The 20,716-nt window shown below is 48.9% G+C and overlaps 2 non-coding genes across 2 annotated transcripts; both read left to right on the forward strand.

The window, feature by feature from the left end:
- The first annotated feature begins 1,414 nt into the window (after positions 1 to 1,414).
- On the forward strand, positions 1,415 to 1,489 carry Trnas-cga (transfer RNA serine (anticodon CGA)). Its single transcript has one exon. It is a non-coding gene; the product is annotated as a tRNA-Ser (tRNA).
- Positions 1,490 to 11,500: 10,011 nt separating this feature from the next.
- Positions 11,501 to 11,575, forward strand: Trnas-cga (transfer RNA serine (anticodon CGA)). The gene has a single exon. It is a non-coding gene; the product is annotated as a tRNA-Ser (tRNA).
- The last annotated feature ends 9,141 nt before the right edge of the window (positions 11,576 to 20,716 follow it).

Here is a 20,716-nt window from a genome sequence, read left to right on the forward strand (position 1 = left end):
ACACAGTTTTTATCTGCCATGAAGTTTCATATATGCACACACTCCGCTGCAGAGTGTAAATCTCATTCTGCAAACATCCCCCAGGCTGTGGCTAAGCCATGTCTCCACAGTATCCTTTCTTTCAGGAGTGCTAGTTCTGCATGTTTCGCAGAAGAGCTTCTGTAAAGTTTGGAAGGTAGGAGACGGATACTGGCAGAAGTAAACCTTTGAGTACCGGTCGTGAGTCGTGCTTCAGTATCTCAGTTGGTAGAGCACTTGCCCTCGAAAGGCAAAGGTCCTGAATTCGAGTCTCGTTCGGGCACACAGTTTTAATCTGCCAGGAAGTTTCATATCAGCGCACACTCCGCTGCAGAGTGAAAATCTCATTCTGGAAACATCCCGCAGGCTGTGGCTAAGCCATGTCTCCACAGTATCCTTTCCTTCAGGAGTGCTAGATCTGCATGTTTCGCAGAAAGGCTTGTGTAAAGCTTGGAAGGTAGGAGACGGATACTGGTAGAAGTAAAGCTGTGAGTACCAGTCGTGAGTCGTGCTTCGGTATCTCAGTTGGTAGAGCACTTGTCCGCGAAAGACAAAGGTCCCGAGTTCGAGTCTTGGTCGGGCACAAAGTTTTAATCTGCCATGAAGTTTCATATATGCGCACACTTCGCTGCAGAGTGAAAATCTCATTCTGGAAACATCCCCCAGGCTGTGGCTAAGCCATGTCTCCACAGTATCCTTTCTTTCAGGAGTGCTAGTTCTGCATGTTTCGCAGAAGAGCTTCTGTAAAGTATGGAAGGTAGGAGACGGATACTGGCAGAAGTAAAGCTGTGAGTACCGATCGTGAGTCGTGCTTCGGTAGCTCAGTTGGTAGAGACTTGCCCGCGAATGGCAAAGGTACGGGGTTCGAGTCTTGGTCGGGCACAAAGTTTTAATCTGCCATGAAGTTTCATATCAGCGCACAGTGAAAATCTCATTCTGGAAACATGCCCCCGGCTGTGGCTAAGCCATGTCATCACAGTATCTTTTCTTTCAGGAGTGCTAGTTCTGCATGTTTCGCAGATGCGTTTCTGTAAAGTTTGGAAGGTAGGAGATGGATACTGACAGAAGTAAAGCTGTGAGTACCAGTCGTGAGTCGTGCTTCGGTAGCTCAGTTGGCAGAGCACTTGGCCGCGAAAGGCAAAGGTCCCGAGTTCGAGTCTTGGTCGGGCAAACAGTTTTTAACTGCCATGAAGTTTGATATCAGTGCACACTCCGCTGCAGAGGGAAAATCTCATTCTGGAAACATCCCCCAGGCTGTGGCTAAGCCATGTCTCCACAGTATCCTTACTTTCAGGAGTGCTAGTTCTGCATGTTTCGCAGAAGAGCTTCTGTAGAGTCTGGAAGGTAGGAGACGGATACCGGCAGAAGTAAAGCTGTGAGTACTGGTCGTGAGTCGTGCATCGGTAGCTCAGTTGGTAGAGCACTTGCCCTCGAAAGGCAAAGTTCCCGAGTTCGAGTCTCGGTCGGGCACATAATTTTAATCTGCCATGAAGTTTCATATCAGCGCACACTCCGCTGCAGAGTGAAAATGTCATTCTGGAAACATCCCCCAGGCTGTGGCTAAGCCATGTCTCCACAGTATCCTTTCTTTCAGGAGTGCTAGTTCTGCATGTTTCGCAGAAGAGCTTCTGTAAAGGTTGGAAGGTAGGAGACGGATACTGGCAGAAGTAAAGCTGTGAGTACCGGTCGTGAGTCGTGCTTCGGTAGCTCAGTTGGTGGAGCACTTGACCGGGAAAGGCAAAGGTCCCGAGTTCGAGTCTCGGTCGGGCACACAGTTTTAATCTGCCATGAAGTTTCATATCAGCGCACACTCCACTGCAGAGTGAAAATCTCATTCTGGGAACATCCCCCAGGCTGTGGCTAAGCCATGTCTCCACAGTATCCTTTCTTTCAGGAGTGCTAGTTCTGCATGTTTCGCAGAAGAGCTTCTGTAAAGTTTGGAAGGTAGGAGACCGATACTGGCAGAAGTAAAGCTGTGAGTACCGGTCGTGAGTCGTGCTTCGGTAGCTCAGTTGGTAGAACACTTGCCCGCGAAAGGCAAAGGTCCCGAGTTCGAGTCTTGGTCGGGCACACAGTTTTAATCTGCCATGAAGTTTCATATCAGCGCACTCTCCGCTGCAGAGTGAAAATCTCATTCTGGAAACATTCCCCAGGCTGTGGCTAAGCCATGTCTCCACAGTACCCTTTCTTTCAGGAGTGCCAGTTCTGCATGTTTCGCAGAAGAGCTTCAGTAAAGTTTAGAAAGTAGGAGACAGATACTGGAAGAAGTAAACCTGTGAGTACCGATCGTGAGTCGTGCTTCGGTAGCTCAGTTGGTAGAGACTTGCCCGCGAAAAGCAAAGGTACGTTGTTCGAGTCTTGGTCGGGCACAAGGTTTTAATCTGCCATGAAGTTTCATATCAGCGCAGAGTGAAAATCTCATTCTGGAAGCATCCCCCCGGCTGTGGCTAAGCCATGTCTCCACAGTATCCTTACTTTCAGGAGTGCTAGTTCTGCATGTTTCGCAGAAGAGCTTCTGTAGAGTTTGGAAGGTAGGAGACGGTTACTGGCAGAACTAAAGCTGTGAGTTCCGGTCGTGAGTCGTGCTTCGGTAGCTCAGTAGGTAGAGCACTTGACCGGGAAAGGCAAAGGTCCCGAGTTCGAGTCTCGGTCGGGCACACAGTTTTAATCTGCCATGAAGTTCATATCAGCGCACACTCCACTGCAGAGTGAAAATCTCATTCTGGAAACATCCCCCAGGCTGTGGCTAAGCCATGTCTCCACAGTATCCTTTCTTTAAGGAGTGCTAGTTCTGCATGTTTCGCAGAAGAGCTTCTGTCAAGTTTGGAAGGTAGGAGACGGATACTGGCCGAAGTAAAGCTGCGAGTACCGGTCGTGAGTCGTGCTTTGGTAGTTCAGTTGGTAGAGCACTTGCCCGCGAAAGGGAAAAGTCCCGAGTTCGAGTCGCGGTCGGGCACACAGTTTTAATCTGCCAGAATGTTTCCTATCAGCGCACTCTCCGCTGCAGAGTGAAAATCTCATTCTGGAAACATCCTCATGCTGTGCCTAAGCCATGTCTCCACAGTATCCTTTCTTTCAGGAGTGCTAGTTCTACATGTTTCGCAGAAGAGCTTCTGTAAAGTTTGGAAGGTAGGAGACGGATACTGGCAGAAGTAAACCTGTGAGTACCGGTCGTGAGTCGTGCTTCAGTATCTCAGTTGGTAGAGCACTTGCCCTCGAAAGGCAAAGGTCCTGAATTCGAGTCTCGTTCGGGCACACAGTTTTAATCTGCCATGAAGTTTCATATCAGCGCACACTCCGCTGCAGAGTGAAAATCTCATTCTGGCAACATCCCCCAGGCTGTGGCTAAGCCATGTCTCCACAGTATCCTTTCTTTCAGGAGTGCTAGTTCTGCATGTTTTGCAGAAAGGCTTCTGTAAAGCTTGGAAGGTAGGAGACGGATACTGGTAGAAGTAAAGCTGTGAGTACCAGTCGTGAGTCGTGCTTCGGTATCTCAGTTGGTAGAGCACTTGCCCGCGAAAGACAAAGGTCCCGAGTTCGAGTCTTGGTCGGGCACAAAGTTTTAATCTGCCATGAAGTTTCATATGTGCGCACACTCCGCTGCAGAGTGAAAATCTCATTCTGGAAACATCCCCCAGGCTGTGGCTAAGCCATGTCTCCACAGTATCCTTTCTTTCAGGAGTGCTAGATCTGCATGTTTCGCAGAAGACCTTCTGTAAAGTTTGGAAGGTAGGAGACCGATACTGGTAGAAGTAAAGCTGTGAGTACCGGTCGTGACTCGTGCTTCGGTAGGTCAGTTGGTAGAGCACTTGCCCGCGAAAGGCAAAGGTCCCGAGTTCGAGTCTTGGTCGGGCACACAGTTTTAATCTGCCATGAAGTTTCATATCAGCGCACTCTCCGCTGCAGAGTGAAAATCTCATTCTGGAAACATCCTCAGGCTGTGGCTAAGCCATGTCTCCACAGTATCCTTTCTTTCAGGAGTGCTAGTTCTGCATGTTTCGCAGAAGAGCTTCTGTAAAGTTTGGAAGGTAGGAGACGGATACTGGCAGAAGTAAAGCTGCGAGTACCGGTCGTGAGTCGTGCTTTGGTAGTTCAGTTGGTAGAGCACTTGCCCGCGAAAGGGAAAGGTCCCGAGTTCGAGTCGCGGTCGGGCACACAGTTTTAATCTGCCAGAATGTTTCCTATCAGCGCACTCTCCGCTGCAGAGTGAAAATCTCATTCTGGAAACTTCCTCAGGCTGTGCCTAAGCCATGTCTCCACAGTATCCTTTCTTTCAGGAGTGCTAGTTCTACATGTTTCGCAGAAGAGCTTCTGTAAAGTTTGGAAGGTAGGAGACAGATACAGGCAGAAGTAAACCTGTGAGTACCGGTCGTGAGTCGTGCTTCAGTATCTCAGTTGGTAGAGCACTTGCCCTCGAAAGGCAAAGGTCCTGAATTGGAGTCTCGTTCGGGCACACAGTTTTAATCTGCCATGAAGTTTCATGTATGCGCACACTCCGCTGCAGAGTGAAAATCTCATTCTGGAAACATCCCCCAGGCTTTGGCTAAGCCATGTCTCCACAGTATCCTTTGTTTCAGGAGTGCTAGTTTTGCATAATTCGCAGAAGAGCTTCTGTAAAGTGTGGAAGGTAGGAGACGGATACTGGCAGAAGTACAGCTGTGAGTACCGGACGTGAGTCGTGCTTCGGTAGCTCAGTTGGTAGAGCACTTGCCCGCGAAAGGCAAAGGTCCTGAGTTCGAGTCTTGGTCGGGCAAACAGTTTTAATCTGCCATGAAGTTTCATATATGCACACACTCCGCTGCAGAGTGAAAATCTCATTCTGCAAACATCCCCCAGGCTGTGGCTAAGCCATGTCTCCACAGTATCCTTTCTTTCAGGAGTGCTAGTTCTGCATGTTTCGAAGAAGAGCTTCTGTAAAGTTTAGAAAGTAGGAGACAGATACTGGCAGAAGTAAACCTGTGAGTACCGATAGTGAGTCGTGCTTCGGTAGCTCAGTTGGTACCCCTTGCCCGCGAATGGCAAAGGTACGGGGTTCGAGTCTTGGTCGGGCACAATGTTTTAATCTGCCCGGAAGTTTCATATCAGCGCAGAGTGAAAATCTCATTCTGGAAACATCCCCCAGGCTGTGGCTAAGCCATGTCTCCACAGTATCCTTTCTTTCAGGAGTGCTAGTTCTGCATGTTTCGAAGAAGAGCTTCTGTAAAGTTTAGAAAGTAGGAGACAGATACTGGCAGAAGTAAACCTGTGAGTACCGATAGTGAGTCGTGCTTCGGTAGCTCAGTTGGTAGACCCTTGCCCGCGAATGGCAAAGGTACGGGGTTCGAGTCTTGGTCGGGCACAATGTTTTAATCTGCCCTGAAGTTTCATATCAGCGTAGAGTGAAAATCTCATTCTGGAAACATCCCCCAGGCTGTGGCTAAGCCATGTCTCCACAGTATCCTTTCTTTCAGGAGTGCTAGTTCTGCATGTTTCGTAGAAGAGCTTCTGTAAAGTTTAGAAAGTAGGAGACAGATACTGGCAGAAGTAAACCTGTGAGTACCGATAGTGAGTCGTGCTTCGGTAGCTCAGTTGGTAGACCCTTGCCCGCGAATGGCAAAGGTACGGGGTTCGAGTCTTGGTCGGGCACAATGTTTTAATCTGCCCTGAAGTTTCATATCAGCGTAGAGTGAAAATCTCATTCTGGAAACATCCCCCAGGCTGTGGCTAAGCCATGTCTCCACAGTATCCTTTCTTTCAGGAGTGCTAGTTCTGCATGTTTCGAAGAAGAGCTTCTGTAAAGTTTGGAAGGTAGGAGACGGATACTGGCAGAAGTAAAGCTGCGAGTACCGGTCGTGAGTCGTGCTTTGGTAGTTCAGTTGGTAGAGCACTTGCCCGCGAAAGGGAAAGGTCCCGAGTTCGAGTCGCGGTCGGGCACACAGTTTTAATCTGCCAGAATGTTTCCTATCAGCGCACTCTCCGCTGCAGAGTGAAAATCTCATTCTGGAAACTTCCTCAGGCTGTGCCTAAGCCATGTCTCCACAGTATCCTTTCTTTCAGGAGTGCTAGTTCTACATGTTTCGCAGAAGAGCTTCTGTAAAGTTTGGAAGGTAGGAGACAGATACAGGCAGAAGTAAACCTGTGAGTACCGGTCGTGAGTCGTGCTTCAGTATCTCAGTTGGTAGAGCACTTGCCCTCGAAAGGCAAAGGTCCTGAATTGGAGTCTCGTTCGGGCACACAGTTTTAATCTGCCATGAAGTTTCATGTATGCGCACACTCCGCTGCAGAGTGAAAATCTCATTCTGGAAACATCCCCCAGGCTTTGGCTAAGCCATGTCTCCACAGTATCCTTTGTTTCAGGAGTGCTAGTTTTGCATAATTCGCAGAAGAGCTTCTGTAAAGTGTGGAAGGTAGGAGACGGATACTGGCAGAAGTAAAGCTGTGAGTACCGGACGTGAGTCGTGCTTCGGTAGCTCAGTTGGTAGAGCACTTGCCCGCGAAAGGCAAAGGTCCTGAGTTCGAGTCTTGGTCGGGCAAACAGTTTTAATCTGCCATGAAGTTTCATATATGCACACACTCCGCTGCAGAGTGAAAATCTCATTCTGCAAACATCCCCCAGGCTGTGGCTAAGCCATGTCTCCACAGTATCCTTTCTTTCAGGAGTGCTAGTTCTGCATGTTTCGAAGAAGAGCTTCTGTAAAGTTTAGAAAGTAGGAGACAGATACTGGCAGAAGTAAACCTGTGAGTACCGATAGTGAGTCGTGCTTCGGTAGCTCAGTTGGTACCCCTTGCCCGCGAATGGCAAAGGTACGGGGTTCGAGTCTTGGTCGGGCACAATGTTTTAATCTGCCCGGAAGTTTCATATCAGCGCAGAGTGAAAATCTCATTCTGGAAACATCCCCCAGGCTGTGGCTAAGCCATGTCTCCACAGTATCCTTTCTTTCAGGAGTGCTAGTTCTGCATGTTTCGAAGAAGAGCTTCTGTAAAGTTTAGAAAGTAGGAGACAGATACTGGCAGAAGTAAACCTGTGAGTACCGATAGTGAGTCGTGCTTCGGTAGCTCAGTTGGTAGACCTTGCCCGCGAATGGCAAAGGTACGGGGTTCGAGTCTTGGTCGGGCACAATGTTTTAATCTGCCCTGAAGTTTCATATCAGCGTAGAGTGAAAATCTCATTCTGGAAACATCCCCCAGGCTGTGGCTAAGCCATGTCTCCACAGTATCCTTTCTTTCAGGAGTGCTAGTTCTGCATGTTTCGTAGAAGAGCTTCTGTAAAGTTTGGAAGGTAGGAGACCGATACTGGCAGAAGTAAAGCTGTGAGTACCGGTCGTGAGTCGTGCTTCAATAGCTCAGTTGGTAGAGCACTTGCCCGCGAAAGGCAAATGTCCCGAGTTCGAGTCTTGGTCGGGCACACAGTTTTAATCTGCCATGAAGTTTTATATTAGCGCACTGTCCGCTGCAGAGTGAAAATCTCATTCTGGAAACATCCTCAGGCTGTGGCTAAGCCATGTCTCCACAGTATCCTTTCTTTCAGGAGTGCTAGTTCTGCATGTTTCGCAGAAGAGCTTCTGTAAAGTTTGGAAGGTAGGAGACGGATACTGGCAGAAGTGAAGCTGCGAGTACCGGTCGTGAGTCTTGCTTTGGTAGTTCAGTTGGTAGAGCACTTGCCCGCGAAAGGGAAAGGTCCGAGTTCGAGTCGCGGTCGGGCACACAGTTTTAATCTGCCAGAATGTTTCCTATCAGCGCACTCTCCGCTGCAGAGTGAAAATCTCATTCTGGAAACATCCTCAGGCTGTGCCTAAGCCATGTCTCCACAGTTTCCTTTCTTTCAGGAGTGCTAGTTCTACATGTTTTGCAGAAGAGCTTCTGTAAAGTTTGGAAGGTAGGAGACGGATACTGGCAGAAGTAAACCTGTGAGTACCGGTCGTGAGTCGTGCTTCAGTATCTCAGTTGGTAGAGCACTTGCCCTCGAAAGGCAAAGGTACTGAATTCGAGTCTCGTTCGGGCACACAGTTATAATCTGCCAGGAAGTTTCATATCAGCGCACACTCCGTTGCAGAGTGGAAATCTCATTCCGGAAATATCCCCCAGGCTGTGGCTAAGCCATGTCTCCACAGTATCCTTTCTTTCAGGAGTGCTAGGTCTGCTTGTTTCACAGAAGAGCTTCTGTAAAACTTGGAAAGTAGGAGACGGATACTGGTAGAAGTAAAGCTGTGAGTACCAGTCGTGAGTTGTGCTTCGGTAGCTCAGTTGGTAGAGCACTTGCCCGCGAAAGGCAATGGTCCCGAGTTCGCGTCTTGGTCGGGCACACAGTTTTAATCTGCCATGAAGTTTCATATCAGCGCAGAGTGAAAATCTCATTCTGGAAACATCCCCCCGGCTGTGGCTAAGCCATGTCTTCACAGTATCTTTTCTTTCAGAAGTGCTAGTTCTGCATGTTTCGCAGAAGAGCTTCTGTAAAGTTTGGAAGGTAGGAGACGGATACTGGCAGAAGTAAAGCTGTAAGTACCGGTCGTGAGTCGTTCTTCGGTAGCTCAGTTGATAGAACTCTATCCCGCGAAAGGCTAAGGTCCCGAAATCGAGTCTTGGTCGGGCACACAGTTTTAATCTGCCATGAAGTATCATATCAGAGCACACTCCGCTGCAGAGTGAAAATCTCAATCTGGAAACATCCCCCATGCTGTGGCTAAGCCATGTCTCCACAGTATCCTTTCTTTCAGGAGTGCTAGTTCTGCATGTTTCGCAGATGAGCTTCTGTAAAGTTTGGAAGGTAGGAGACCGATACTGGCAGAAGTAAAGCTGTGAGTACCGGTCGTGTGTCGTGCTTCAGTATCTCAGTTGGTAGAGCACTTGCCCCAAAAAGGCAAAGGTTCCGAGTTCGAGTCTCGGTCGGGCACACAGTTTTAATCTGCCATGAAGTTTGATATCAGCGCACACTCCGCTGCAAAGTGAAAATCTCATTCTGGAAACATCCCCCAGGCTGTGGCTAAGCCATGTCTCCACAGTATCCTTTCTTTCAGGAGTGCTAGTTCTGCAAGTTTCGCAGAAGAGCTTCTGTAAAATTTGGAAGGTAGGAGACGGATACTGGCAGAAGTAAAGCTGTGAGTACCGGTCGTGAGTCGTGCTTCAGTATCTCAGTTGGTAGAGCACTTGTCCGCGAAAGGCAAAGGTCCTGAGTTCGAGTCTCGTTCGGGCACACAGTTTTAATCTGCCATGAAGTTTCATATCAGCGCACACTCCACTGCAGAGTGAAAATCTCATTCTGGAAACATCCCCCAGGCTGTGGCTAAGCCATGTCTCCACAATATCCTTTCTTTCAGGAGTGCTAGTTTTGCATGTTTCGCAGAAGAGCTTCTGTAAAGTTTGGAAGGTAGGAGACGGATACTGGCAGAAGAAAAGCTGCGAGTACCGGTCGTGAGTCGTGCTTCGGTAGCTCAGTTGGTAGAGCACTTGCCCACGAAAGGGAAAGGTACCGAGTTCGAGTCGCGGTCGGGCACACAGTTTTAATCTGCCAGGAAGTTTCCTATCAGCGCACTCTCCGTTGCAGAGTGAAAATCTCACTCTGGAAACTTCCCCCAAGCTGTGGCTAAGCCATGACTCCACAGTATCCTTTCTTTCAGGAGTGCTAGTTCTGCATGTTTCGCAGAAGAGCTTCTGTAAAGTTTGGAAGGTAGGAGACCGATACTGGCAGAAGTAAAGCTGTGAGTACCGGTCGTGTGTCGTGCTTCAGTATCTCAGTTGGTAGAGCACTTGCCCCAAAAAGGCAAAGGCCCCGAGTTTGAGTCTCGGTCGGGCACACAGTTTTAATCTGCCAGGAAGTTGCATATCAGCGCACACTCCGCTGCAGAGTAAAAATCTCTTTCTGGAAACATCCCCAAGGCTGTGGCTAAGCCATGTCTCCACAGTATCCTTTCTTTCAGGAGTGCTAGTTCTGCAAGTTTCACAGAAGAGCTTCTGTAAAGTTTGGAAGGTAGGAGACGGATCCTGGCAGAAGTAAAGCTGTGAGTACCGGTCGTGAGTCGTGCTTCAGTAGCTCAGTTGGTAGAGCACTTGCCCGCGAAAGGCAAAGGTCCCAAATTCGAGTCTTGGTCGGGCACACAGTTTTAATCTGCCATGAAGTTTCATATATGCGCACACTCCGCTGCAGATTGAAAATCTCATTCTGCAAACATCCCCCAGGCTGTGGCTAAGCCATGTCTCCACAGTACCCTTTCTTTCAGTAGTGCTAGTTCTGCATATTTCGCAGAAGAGCTTCTGTAAAGTTTGGAAGGTAGGAGACGGATACTGGCAGAAGTAAAGCTGTGAGTGCCGGTCGTGAGTCGTGCTTCAGTAGCTCAGTTGGTAGAGCATTTGCCCGCCAAAGGCAAAGGTCCCGACTTCGAGTCTTGGTCGGGCACACATTTTTAATCTGCCATGAAGTTTCATATCGGCGCACTCTCCGCTGCAGAGTGAAAATCTCATTTTGGAAACATCCTCAGGCTGTGCCTACGCCATGTCTCCACAGTATCCTTTCTTTCAGGAGTGCTAGTTCTGCATGTTTCGCAGAAGAGCTTCTGTAAAGTTTGGAAGGTAGGAGACGGATACAGGCAGAAGTAAACCTGTGAGTACCGGTCGTGAGTCGTGCTTCAGTATCTCAGTTGGTAGAGCACTTGCCCTCGAAAGGCAAAGGTCCTGAGTTCGAGTCTCGTTTGTGCACACAGTTATAATCTGCCAGGAAGTTTCATATCAGCGCACACTCCGTTGCAGAGTGAAAATCTCATTCTGGAAACATCCCCCAGGCTGTGGCTAAGCCATGTCTCCACAATATCCTTTCTTTCAGGAGTGCTAGTTCTGCATGTTTCACAGAAGAGCTTCTGTAAAGCTTGGAAGGTAGGAGACGGATACTGGTAGAAGTAAAGCTGTGAGTACCAGTCGTGAGTCGTGCTTCGGTAGCTCAGTTGGTAGAGCACTTACCCGCGAAAGGCAAAGGTCCCGAGTTCGAGTCTTGGTCGGGCACAAAGTTTTAATCTGCCATGAAGTTTCATATCAGCGCAGAGTGAAAATCTCATTCTGGAAACATCCCCCAGGCTGTGGCTAAGCCACGTCTTCACACTATCTTTTCTTTCAGGAGTACTAGTTCTGCATGTTTCGCAATAGAGCTTCTGTAAAGTTTGGAAGGTAGGAGATGGATACTGGCAGAAGTAAAGCTGTGAGTACTGGTCGTGAGTCATGCTTCGGTAGCTCAGTTGGTAGAGCTCTATCACGCGAAATGCTAAGGTCCCGAAATCGAGTCTTGGTCGGGCACACAGTTTTAATCTGCCATGAAGTTTCATATCAGAGCACACTCCACTGCAGAGTGAAAATCTCATTCTGGTAACATCCCCCATGCTGTGGCTAAGCCATGTCTCCACAGTATCCTTTCTTTCAGGAGCGCTAGTTCTGGATGTTTCGCAGATGAGCTTCTGTAAAGTTTGGAAGGTAGGAGATGGATACTGAGAGAAGCAAAGCTGTGAGTACCGGTCGTGAGTCGTGCTTCGGTAGCTCAGTTGGTAGAGCACTTGCCCTCGAAAGGCAAAGGTCCCGAGTTCGAGTCTCGGTCGGGCACACAGTTTTAATCAGCACACACTCCGCTGCAGAGTGAAAATCTCATTCTGGAAACATCCCCCAGGCTGTGGCTAAGCCATGTCTCCACAGTATCCTTTCTTTCAGGAGTGCTAGTTCTGCATGTTTCGCAGAAGAGCGTCTGTAAAGTTTGGAAGGTAGGAGACAGATACTGGCAGAATTAAAGCTGTGAGTACCGGTCGTGAGTCGTGCTTCAGTATCTCAGTTGGTAGAGCACTTGTCCGCGAAAGGCAAAGGTCCTGAGTTCGAGTCTCGTTCGGGAACACAGTTTTAATCTGCCAGGAAGTTTCATATCAGCGCACACTCCTCTGCAGAGTGAAAATCTCATTCTGGAATCATCCCCCAGGCTGTGGCTAAGCCATGTCTCCACAGTATCCTTTCTTTCAGGAGTGCTAGTTCTGCATGTTTCGCAGAAGAGCTTCTGTAAAGCTTGGAAGGTAGGAGACGGACACTGGCAGAAGTAAAGTTGTGAGTACCGGTCGTGAGTCGTGCTTCGGTAGCTCAGTTGGTAGAGCACTTGCCCGCGAAAGGAAAAGGTCCCGAGTTCGAGTCTTGGTCGGGCACACAGTTTTAATCTGCCATGAAGTTTCATATATGCGCACACTCCGCTGCAGAGTGAAAATCTCGTTCTGCAAACATCCCCCAGGATGTGGCTAAGCCATGTCTCCACAGTATCCTTTCTTTCAGGAGTGCTAGTTCTGCATGTTTCGCAGAAGAGCTTCTGCAAAGTTTGGAAGGTAGGAGACGGATACTGGCAGAAGTAAACCTGTGAGTACCGATCGTGAGTCGTGCTTCGGTAGCTCAGTTGGTAGAGCACTTGCCCGTGAAAGGCAAAGGTCCCGCGTTCGAGTCTTGGTCGGGCACACAGTTTTAGCCTGCCATGAAATTTCATATGAGCGTACACTCCGCTGCAGAGTGAAAATCTCATTCTGGAAACATCCCCCAGGCTGTGGCTAAGCCATGTCCCCACAGTATCCTTTCTTTCAGGAGTGCTAGTTCTGCATATTTCGCAGAAGAGCTCCTGTAAAGTTTGGAAGGTAGGAGATGGATACTGGCAGAAGTAAAGCTATGAGTACCGGTCGTGAGTCGTGCTTCAGTATCTCAGTTGGTAGAGCACTTGCCCTCGAAAGGCAAAGGTCCTGAGTTCGAGTCTCGTTCGGGCACACAGTTTTAATCTGCCAGGAAGTTTCATATCAGCGCACACTCCGCTGCAGAGTGAAAATCTCATTCTGGCAACATCCCCCAGGCTGTGGCTAAGCCATGTCTCCACAGTATCCTTTCTTTCAGGAGTGCTAGTTCTGCATGTTTCGCAGAAGAGCTTCTGTAAAGCTTGGAAGGTAGGAGACGGATACTGGCAGAAGTAAAGCTGTGAGTACCGGTCGTGAGTCGTGCTTCGGTAGCTCAGTAGGTAGAGCACTTGCCCGTGAAGGGCAAAGGTCCCGAGTTCGAGTCTCGGTCGGGCACACAGTTTTAATCTGCCATGAAGTTTCATATCAGCGTACACTCCGCTGCAGAGTGAAAATCACATTCTGGAAACATCCCCCAGGCTGTGGCTAAGCCATGTCTCCACAGTATCCTTTCTTTCAGGAGTGCTAGGTCTGCATGTTTCACAGAAGAGCTTATGTAAAGTTTGGAAGGTAGGAGACGGATACTTTCAGAAGTAAAGCGGTGAGTGCCGGTCGTGAGTCGTGCTTCGGTAGCTCAGTTGGTAGAGCACTTGCCCGCAAAAGGCAAAGGTCCTGAGTTCGAGTCTTGGTCGGGCAAACAGCTTTATTCTGCCATGAAGTTTGATATCAGCACACACTCCGCTGTAGAGTGAAAATCTCATTCTGGAAACATCCCCCAAGCTGTGGCTAAGCCATGTCTCCACAATATCTTTTCTTTCAGGAGTGCTAGTTCTGCATGTTTCGCAGAAGAGCTTCTGTAGCTTCTGTAGGAGACGGATACTGGCAGAAGTAAAGCTGTGAGTACCGGTCGTGAGTCGTGCTTCGGTAGCTCAGTAGGAAGAGCACTTGCCCATGAAAGGCAAAGGTCCCGAGTTCGAGTCTCGGTCGGGCACACAGTTTTAATCTGCCATGAAGTTTCATATCAGCGTACACTCCGCTGCAGAGTGAAAATCACATTCTGGAAACATCCCTCAGGCTGTGGCTAAGCCATGTCTCCACAGTATCCTTTCTTTCAGGAGTGCTAGGTCTGCATGTTTCACAGAAGCGCTTCTATAAAGTTTGGAAGGTAGGAGACGGATACTGGCAGAAGTAAAGCTGTGAGTACCGGTCGTGAGTCGTTCTTCGGTAGCTGAGTTGGTAGAGCACTTGCCCGCGAAAGGCAAAGGTCCCGAGTTCGAGTCTTGGTCGGGCACACAGTTTTAATCTGCCAGGAAGTTTCATATCAGCGCACTCTCCGCTGCAGAGTGAAAATCTCACTCTGGAAACATCCCCCAGACTGTGGCTGAGCCATGTCTCCACAGTATCCTTTCTTTCAGGAGTGTTAGTTGTGCATATTTCGCAGAAGAGCTTCTGTAAAGTTTGGAAGGTAGGAGACCGATACTGGCAGAAGTAAAGCTGTGAGTACCGGTCGTGAGTCGTGCTTCAGTATCTCAGTTGGTAGAGCACTTGCCCGCAAAAGCAAAGGTCCCGAGGTCGAGTCTTGGTCGGGCACACAGTTTTAATCTGCCATGAAGTTTCATATCAGCACACACTCCGCTGCAGAGTGAAAATCTCATTCTGGAAACCTCCCCCAGGCTGTGGCTAAGCCATGTCTCCACAATATCCTTTCTTTCAGAAGTGCTATTTCTGCATGATTTGCAGGAGAGCTTCTGTAAAGTTTGGAAGGTAGGAGACGGATACTGGCAGAAGTAAAGCTGTGAGTACCGGTCGTGAGTCGTGCTTCGGTAGCTCAGTTGGTAGAGCACTTGCCCGCGAATGGCAAAGGTCCCGAATTCGAGTCTTGGTCGGGCACACAGTTTTAATCTGCTATGAAGTTTCATATCAGCGCACACTCCGCTGCAGAGTGAAAATGTCACTCTGGAAACATCCCCCAGGCTGTGGCTAAGCCATGTCTCCAGAGTATCCTTTCTTTCAGGAGTGCTAGTTCTGCATGTTTCGCAGAAGAGCTTCTGTAAAGTTTGGAAGGTAGGAGACGGATACTGGCAGAAGTAAAGCTGTGAGTACCGGTCATGAGTCGTGCTTCGGTAGCTCAGTTGGTAGAGCACTTCCCCGTGAAAGGCAAAGGTCCCGATTTCGAGTCTTGGTCGGGCACACAGTTTTAATCTGCCATGAAGTTTCATATATGCGCACACTCCGCTGCAGAGTGAAAATCTCATTCTAGAAACATCCCCCAGGCTGTGGCTAAGCCATGTCTTCACAGTATCTTTTCTTTCAGGAGTGCTAGTTCTGCAAGTTTCGCAGAAAAGCTTCTGTAAAGTTTGGAAGGTAGGAGACGGATACTGGCAGAAGTAAAGCTGTGAGTACCGGTCGTGAGTCGTGCTGCGGTAGCTCAGTTGGTAGAGCACTATCCCGCGAAAGGCAAAGGTCCCGAAATCGAGTCTTGGTCGGGCACACAGTTTTAATCTGCCATGACGTTTTATATCAGAGCACACTCCACTGCAGAGTGAAAATCTCATTCTACAAACATCCCCCATGCTGTGGCTAAGCCATGTCTCCACAGTATCCTTTCTTTCAGAAGTGCTATTTCTGCATGTTCTGCAGAAGAGCTTCTGTAAAGTTTGGAAGGTAGGAGACGGATACTGGCAGAAGTAAACCTGTGAGTACCGGTCGTGAGTCGTGCTTCGGTAGCTCAGTTGGTAGAGCACTTGCCCGCCAAAGGCAAATTTCCCGACTTCGAGTCTTGGTCGGGCACACAGTTTTAATCTGCCATGAAGCTTCATATCGGCGCACTCTCCGCTGCAGAGTGAAAATCTCATTTTGGAAACATCCTCAGGCTGTGCCTAAGCCATGTCTCCACAGTATCCTTTCTTTCAGGAGTGCTAGTTCTGCATGTTTCGCAGAAGAGCTTCTGTAAAGTTTGGAAGGTAGGAGACGGATACTGGCAGAAGTAAACCTGTGAGTACCGGTCGTGAGTCGTGCTTCAGTATCTCAGTTGATAGAGCACTTGCCCTCGAAAGGCAAAGGTCCTGAGTTCGAGTCTCGTTTGTGCACACAGTTATAATCTGCCAGGAAGTTTCATGTCAGCGCACACTCCGTTGCAGAGTGAAAATCTCATTCTGGAAACATCCCCCAGGTTGTGGCTAAGCCATGTCTCCACAGTATCCTTTCTTTCAGGAGTGCTAGTTCTGCATGTTTCACAGAAAGGCTTCTGTAAAGCTTGGAAGGTAGGAGACGGATACTGGTAGAAGTAAAGCTGTGAGTACCAGTCGTGAGTCGTGCTTCAGTATCTCAGTTGGTAGAGCACTTGCCCTCGAAAGGCAAAGGTCCTGAGTTCGAGTCTCGTTTGTGCACACAGTTACAATCTGCCCTGAAGTTTCATATCAGCGCACACTCCGCTGCAGAGTGAAAATCTCATTCTGGAAACATCCCCCCGGCTGTGGCTAAGCCATGTCTTCACAGTATCTCTTCTTTCAGGAGTGCTAGTTCAGCATGTTTCGCAGAAGAGCTTCTGTAGAGTTTGGAAGGTAGGAGACGGATACTGGCAGAAGTAAAGCTGTGAGTACCGGTCGTGAGTCGTGCTTCAGTATCTCAGTTGGTAGAGCACTTGTCCTCGAAAGGCAAAGGTCCTGAGTTCGAGTCTCGTTCGGGAACACAGTTTTAATCTGCCAGGAAGTTTCATATCAGCGCACACTCCGCTGCAGAGTGAAAATCTCATTCTGGAAACATCCCCCAGGCTGTGGCTAAGCCATGTCTCCACAGTATCCTTTCTTTCAGGAGTGCTAGTTCTGCATGTTTCGCAGAAGAGCTTCTGTAAAGCTTGGAAGGTAGGAGACGGATACTGGCAGAAGTAAAGCTGTGAGTACCGGTCGTGAGTCGTGCTTCGGTAGCTCAGTTGGTAGAGCACTTGCCCGCCAAAAGCAAAGGTCCCGAGTTCGACTCTTTGTCGGGCACACAGTTTTAATCTGCCATGAAGTTTCATATATGCGCACACTCCGCTGCAGAGTGAAAATCTCATTCTGGCAGCATCCCCCAGGCTGTGGCTAAGCCATGTCTCCACAGTATCCTTTCTTTCAGGAGTGCTAGGTCTGCATGTTTCACAGAAGAGCTTCTGTAAAGTTTGGAAGGTAGGAGACGGATACTGGCAGAAGTAAAGCTGTGAGTGCCGGTCGTGAGACGTGCTTCGGTAGCTCAGTTGGTAGAGCACTTGCCCGCGAAAGGCAAAGGTGCCGAGTTCGAGTCTTGGTCGGGCACACAGTTTTAGTCTGCCAGGAAATTTCATATCAGCGTACACTCAGCTGCAGAGTGAAAATCTCATTCTGGAAACATCCCCCAGGCTGTGGCTATGCCATGTCTTCACAGTATCTTTTCTTTCAGGAGTGCTAGTTCTGCATGTTTCGCAGAAGAGCTTCTGTAAAGTTTGGAAGGTAGGAGACGGATACTGGCAGAAGTAAAGCTGTGAGTACCGGTCGTGAGTCGTGCTTCGGTAGCTTAGTTGGTAGAGCACTTGCTCGTGAAAGGCAAAGGTCCCGAGTTCGAGTCTTGGTCGGGCACACAGTTTTAATCTGCCATGAAGTTTCATATCAGCGCACACTCCGCTGCAGAGTGAAAATCTCACTCTGGAAGCATCCCCCAGGCTGTGGCTAGGCCATGTCTTCACAGTATCTTTTCTTTCAGGAGTGCTAGTTCTGCATGTTTCGCAGAAGAGCTTCTGTAAAGTTTGGAAGGTAGGAGACGGATACTGGCAGAAGTAAAGCTGTGAGTACCGGTCGTGAGTCGTGCTTCGGTAGCTCAGTTGGTAGAGCACTAAGCCGCGGAAGTCAGAGGTCCCGAGTTCGAGTCTTGGTCAGGCACACAGTTTTAATCTGCCATGAAGTTTCATATCAGCGCACTCTGGGCTGCAGAGTGAAAATCTCATTCTGGAAACATCCTCAGACTGTGGCTAAGCCATGTCCCCACAGTATCCTTTCTTTCAGGAGTGCTAGTTCTGCATGTTTCGCAGAAGAGCTTCTGTAAAGCTTGGAAGGTAGGAGACGGATACTGGCAGAAGTAAAGCTGTGAGTACCGGTCGTGAGTCGTGCTTCGGTAGCTCAGTTGGTAGAGCACTTGCCCGCCAAAGGCAAAGGTCCCGAGTTCGAGTCTTGGTCGGGCACACAGTTTTACTCTGCCATGAAGTTTCATATATGCGCACACTCCGCTGCAGAGTGAAAATCTCATTCTGGCAACATCCCCCAGGCTGTGGTTAAGCCATGTCTCCACAGTATCCTTTCTTTCAGGAGTGCTAGTTCTGCATGTTTCGCAGAAGAGCTTCTGTAAAGCTTGGAAGGTAGGAGACAGATACTGGCAGAAGTATAGCTGTGAGTACCGGTCGTGAGTCGCGCTTCGGTAGCTCAGTTGGTAGAGCACTTGCCCTCGAAAGGCAAAGGTCCCGAGTTCGAGTCTTGGTCGGGCACACAGTTTTAATCTGCCATGAAGTTTCATATCAGCGCACTTTGGGCTGCAGAGTGAAAATCTCATTCTGGAAACATCCTCAGGCTGTGGCTAAGCCATGTCTCCACAGTATCCTTTCTTTCAGGAGTGCTAGGTCTGCATGTTTCACAGAAGCGCTTCTGTAAAGTTTGGAAGGTAGGAGACGGATACTGGCAGAAGTAAAGCTGTGAGTACCGGTCGTGAGTCGTGCTTCGGTAGCTCAGTAGGAAGAGCACTTGCCCATGAAAGGCAAAGGTCCCGAGTTCGAGTCTCGGTCGGGCACACAGTTTTAATCTGCCATGAAGTTTCATACCAGCGTACACTCCGCTGCAGAGTGAAAATCACATTCTGGAAACATCCCTCAGGCTGTGGCTAAGCCATGTCTCCACAGTATCCTTTCTTTCAGCAGTGCTAGGTCTGCATGTTTCACAGAAGCGCTTCTGTAAAGTTTGGAAGGTAGGAGACGGATACTGGCAGAAGTAAAGCTGTGAGTACCGGTCGTGAGTCGTTCTTCGGTAGCTGAGTTGGTAGAGCACTTGCCCGCGAAAGGCAAAGGTCCCGAGTTCGAGTCTTGGTCGGGCACACAGTTTTAATCTGCCAGGAAGTTTCATATCAGCGCACTCTCCGCTGCAGAGTGAAAATCTCACTCTGGAAACATCCCCCAGACTGTGGCTAAGCCATGTCTCCACAGTATCCTTTCTTTCAGGAGTGTTAGTTCTGCATATTTCGCAGAAGAGCTTCTGTAAAGTTTGGAAGGTAGGAGACCGATACTGGCAGAAGTAAAGCTGTGAGTACCGGTCGTGAGTCGTGCTTCAGTATCTCAGTTGGTAGAGCACTTGCCCGCAAAAGCAAAGGTCCCGAGGTCGAGTCTTGGTCGGGCACACAGTTTGAATCTGCCATGAAGTTTCATATCAGCACACACTCCGCTGCAGAGTGAAAATCTCATTCTGGAAACCTCCCCCAGGCTGTGGCTAAGCCATGTCTCCACAATATCCTTTCTTTCAGAAGTGCTATTTCTGCATGTTTTGCAGGAGAGCTTCTGTAAAGTTTGGAAGGTAGGAGACGGATACTGGCAGAAGTAAAGCTGTGAGTACTGGTCGTGAGTCGTGCTTCGGTAGCTCAGTTGGTAGAGCACTTGCCCGCGAATGGCAAAGGTCCCGAATTCGAGTCTTGGTCGGGCACACAGTTTTAATCTGCTATGAAGTTTCATATCAGCGCACACTCCGCTGCAGAGTGAAAATCTCATTCTGGAAACATCCCCCAGGCTGTGGCTAAACCATGTCTCCAGAGTATCCTTTCTTTCAGGAGTGCTATTTCTGCATGTTTCGCAGAAGAGCTTCTGTAAAGTTTGGAAGGTAGGAGACGGATACTGGCAGAAGTAAAGCTGTGAGTACCGGTCATGAGTCGTGCTTCGGTAGCTCAGTTGGTAGAGCACTTCCCCGTGAAAGGCAAAGGTCCCGATTCGAGTCTTGGTCGGGCACACAGTTTTAATCTGCCATGAAGTTTCATATATGCGCACACTCCGCTGCAGAGTGAAAATCTCATTCTAGAAACATCCCCCAGGCTGTGGCTAAGCCATGTCTTCACAGTATCTTTTCTTTCAGGAGTGCTAGTTCTGCAAGTTTCGCAGAAAACTTCTGTAAAGTTTGGAAGGTAGGAGACGGATACTGGCAGAAGTAAAGCTGTGAGTACCGGTCGTGAGTTGTGCTTCAGTATCTCAGTTGGTAGAGCACTTGCCCTCGAAAGGCAAAGGTCCTGAGTTCGAGTCTCGTTCAGGCACACAGTTTTAAAGTGTCAGGAAGTTTCATATAAGCGCACACTCCGCTGCAGAGTGAAAATCTCATTCTGGAAACATCCCCCAGGCTGTGGCTAAGCAATGTCTCCACAGTATCCTTTCTTTCAGGAGTGCTAGTTCTGCATGTTTCGCAGAAGAGCTTCTGTAAAACTTGGAAGGTAGGAGACGGATAGTGGCAGAAGTAAAGCTGTGAGTACCGGTCGTGAGCCGTGCTACGGTAGCTCAGTTGGTAGAGCACTTGCCCGCCAAAGGCAAATTTCCCGACTTCGAGTCTTGGTCGGGCACACAGTTTTAATCTGCCATGAAGTTTCATATCGGCGCACTCTCCGCTGCAGAGTGAAAATCTCGTTTTGGAAACATCCTCAGGCTGTGCCTAAGCCATGTCTCCACAGTATCCTTTCTTTCAGGAGTGCTAGTTCTGCATGTTTCGCAGAAGAGCTTCTGTAAAGTTTGGAAGGTAGGAGACGGATACTGGCAGAAGTAAACCTGTGAGTACCGGTCGTGAGTCGTGCTTCAGTATCTCAGTTGGTAGAGCACTTGCCCTCGAAAGGCAAAGGTCCTGAGTTCGAGTCTCGTTTGTGCACACAGTTATAATCTGCCAGGAAGTTTCATATCAGCGCACACTCCGTTGCAGAGTGAAAATCTCATTCTGGAAACATCCCCCAGGTTGTGGCTAAGCCATGTCTCCACAGTATCCTTTCTTTCAGGAGTGCTAGTTCTGCATGTTTCGCAGAAGAGCTTCTGTAGCTTCTGTAGG

The sequence above is a fragment of the Schistocerca gregaria genome, chromosome 4, assembly GCF_023897955.1.
Source record: "Schistocerca gregaria isolate iqSchGreg1 chromosome 4, iqSchGreg1.2, whole genome shotgun sequence".
NCBI lineage: Eukaryota > Metazoa > Arthropoda > Insecta > Orthoptera > Acrididae > Schistocerca > Schistocerca gregaria.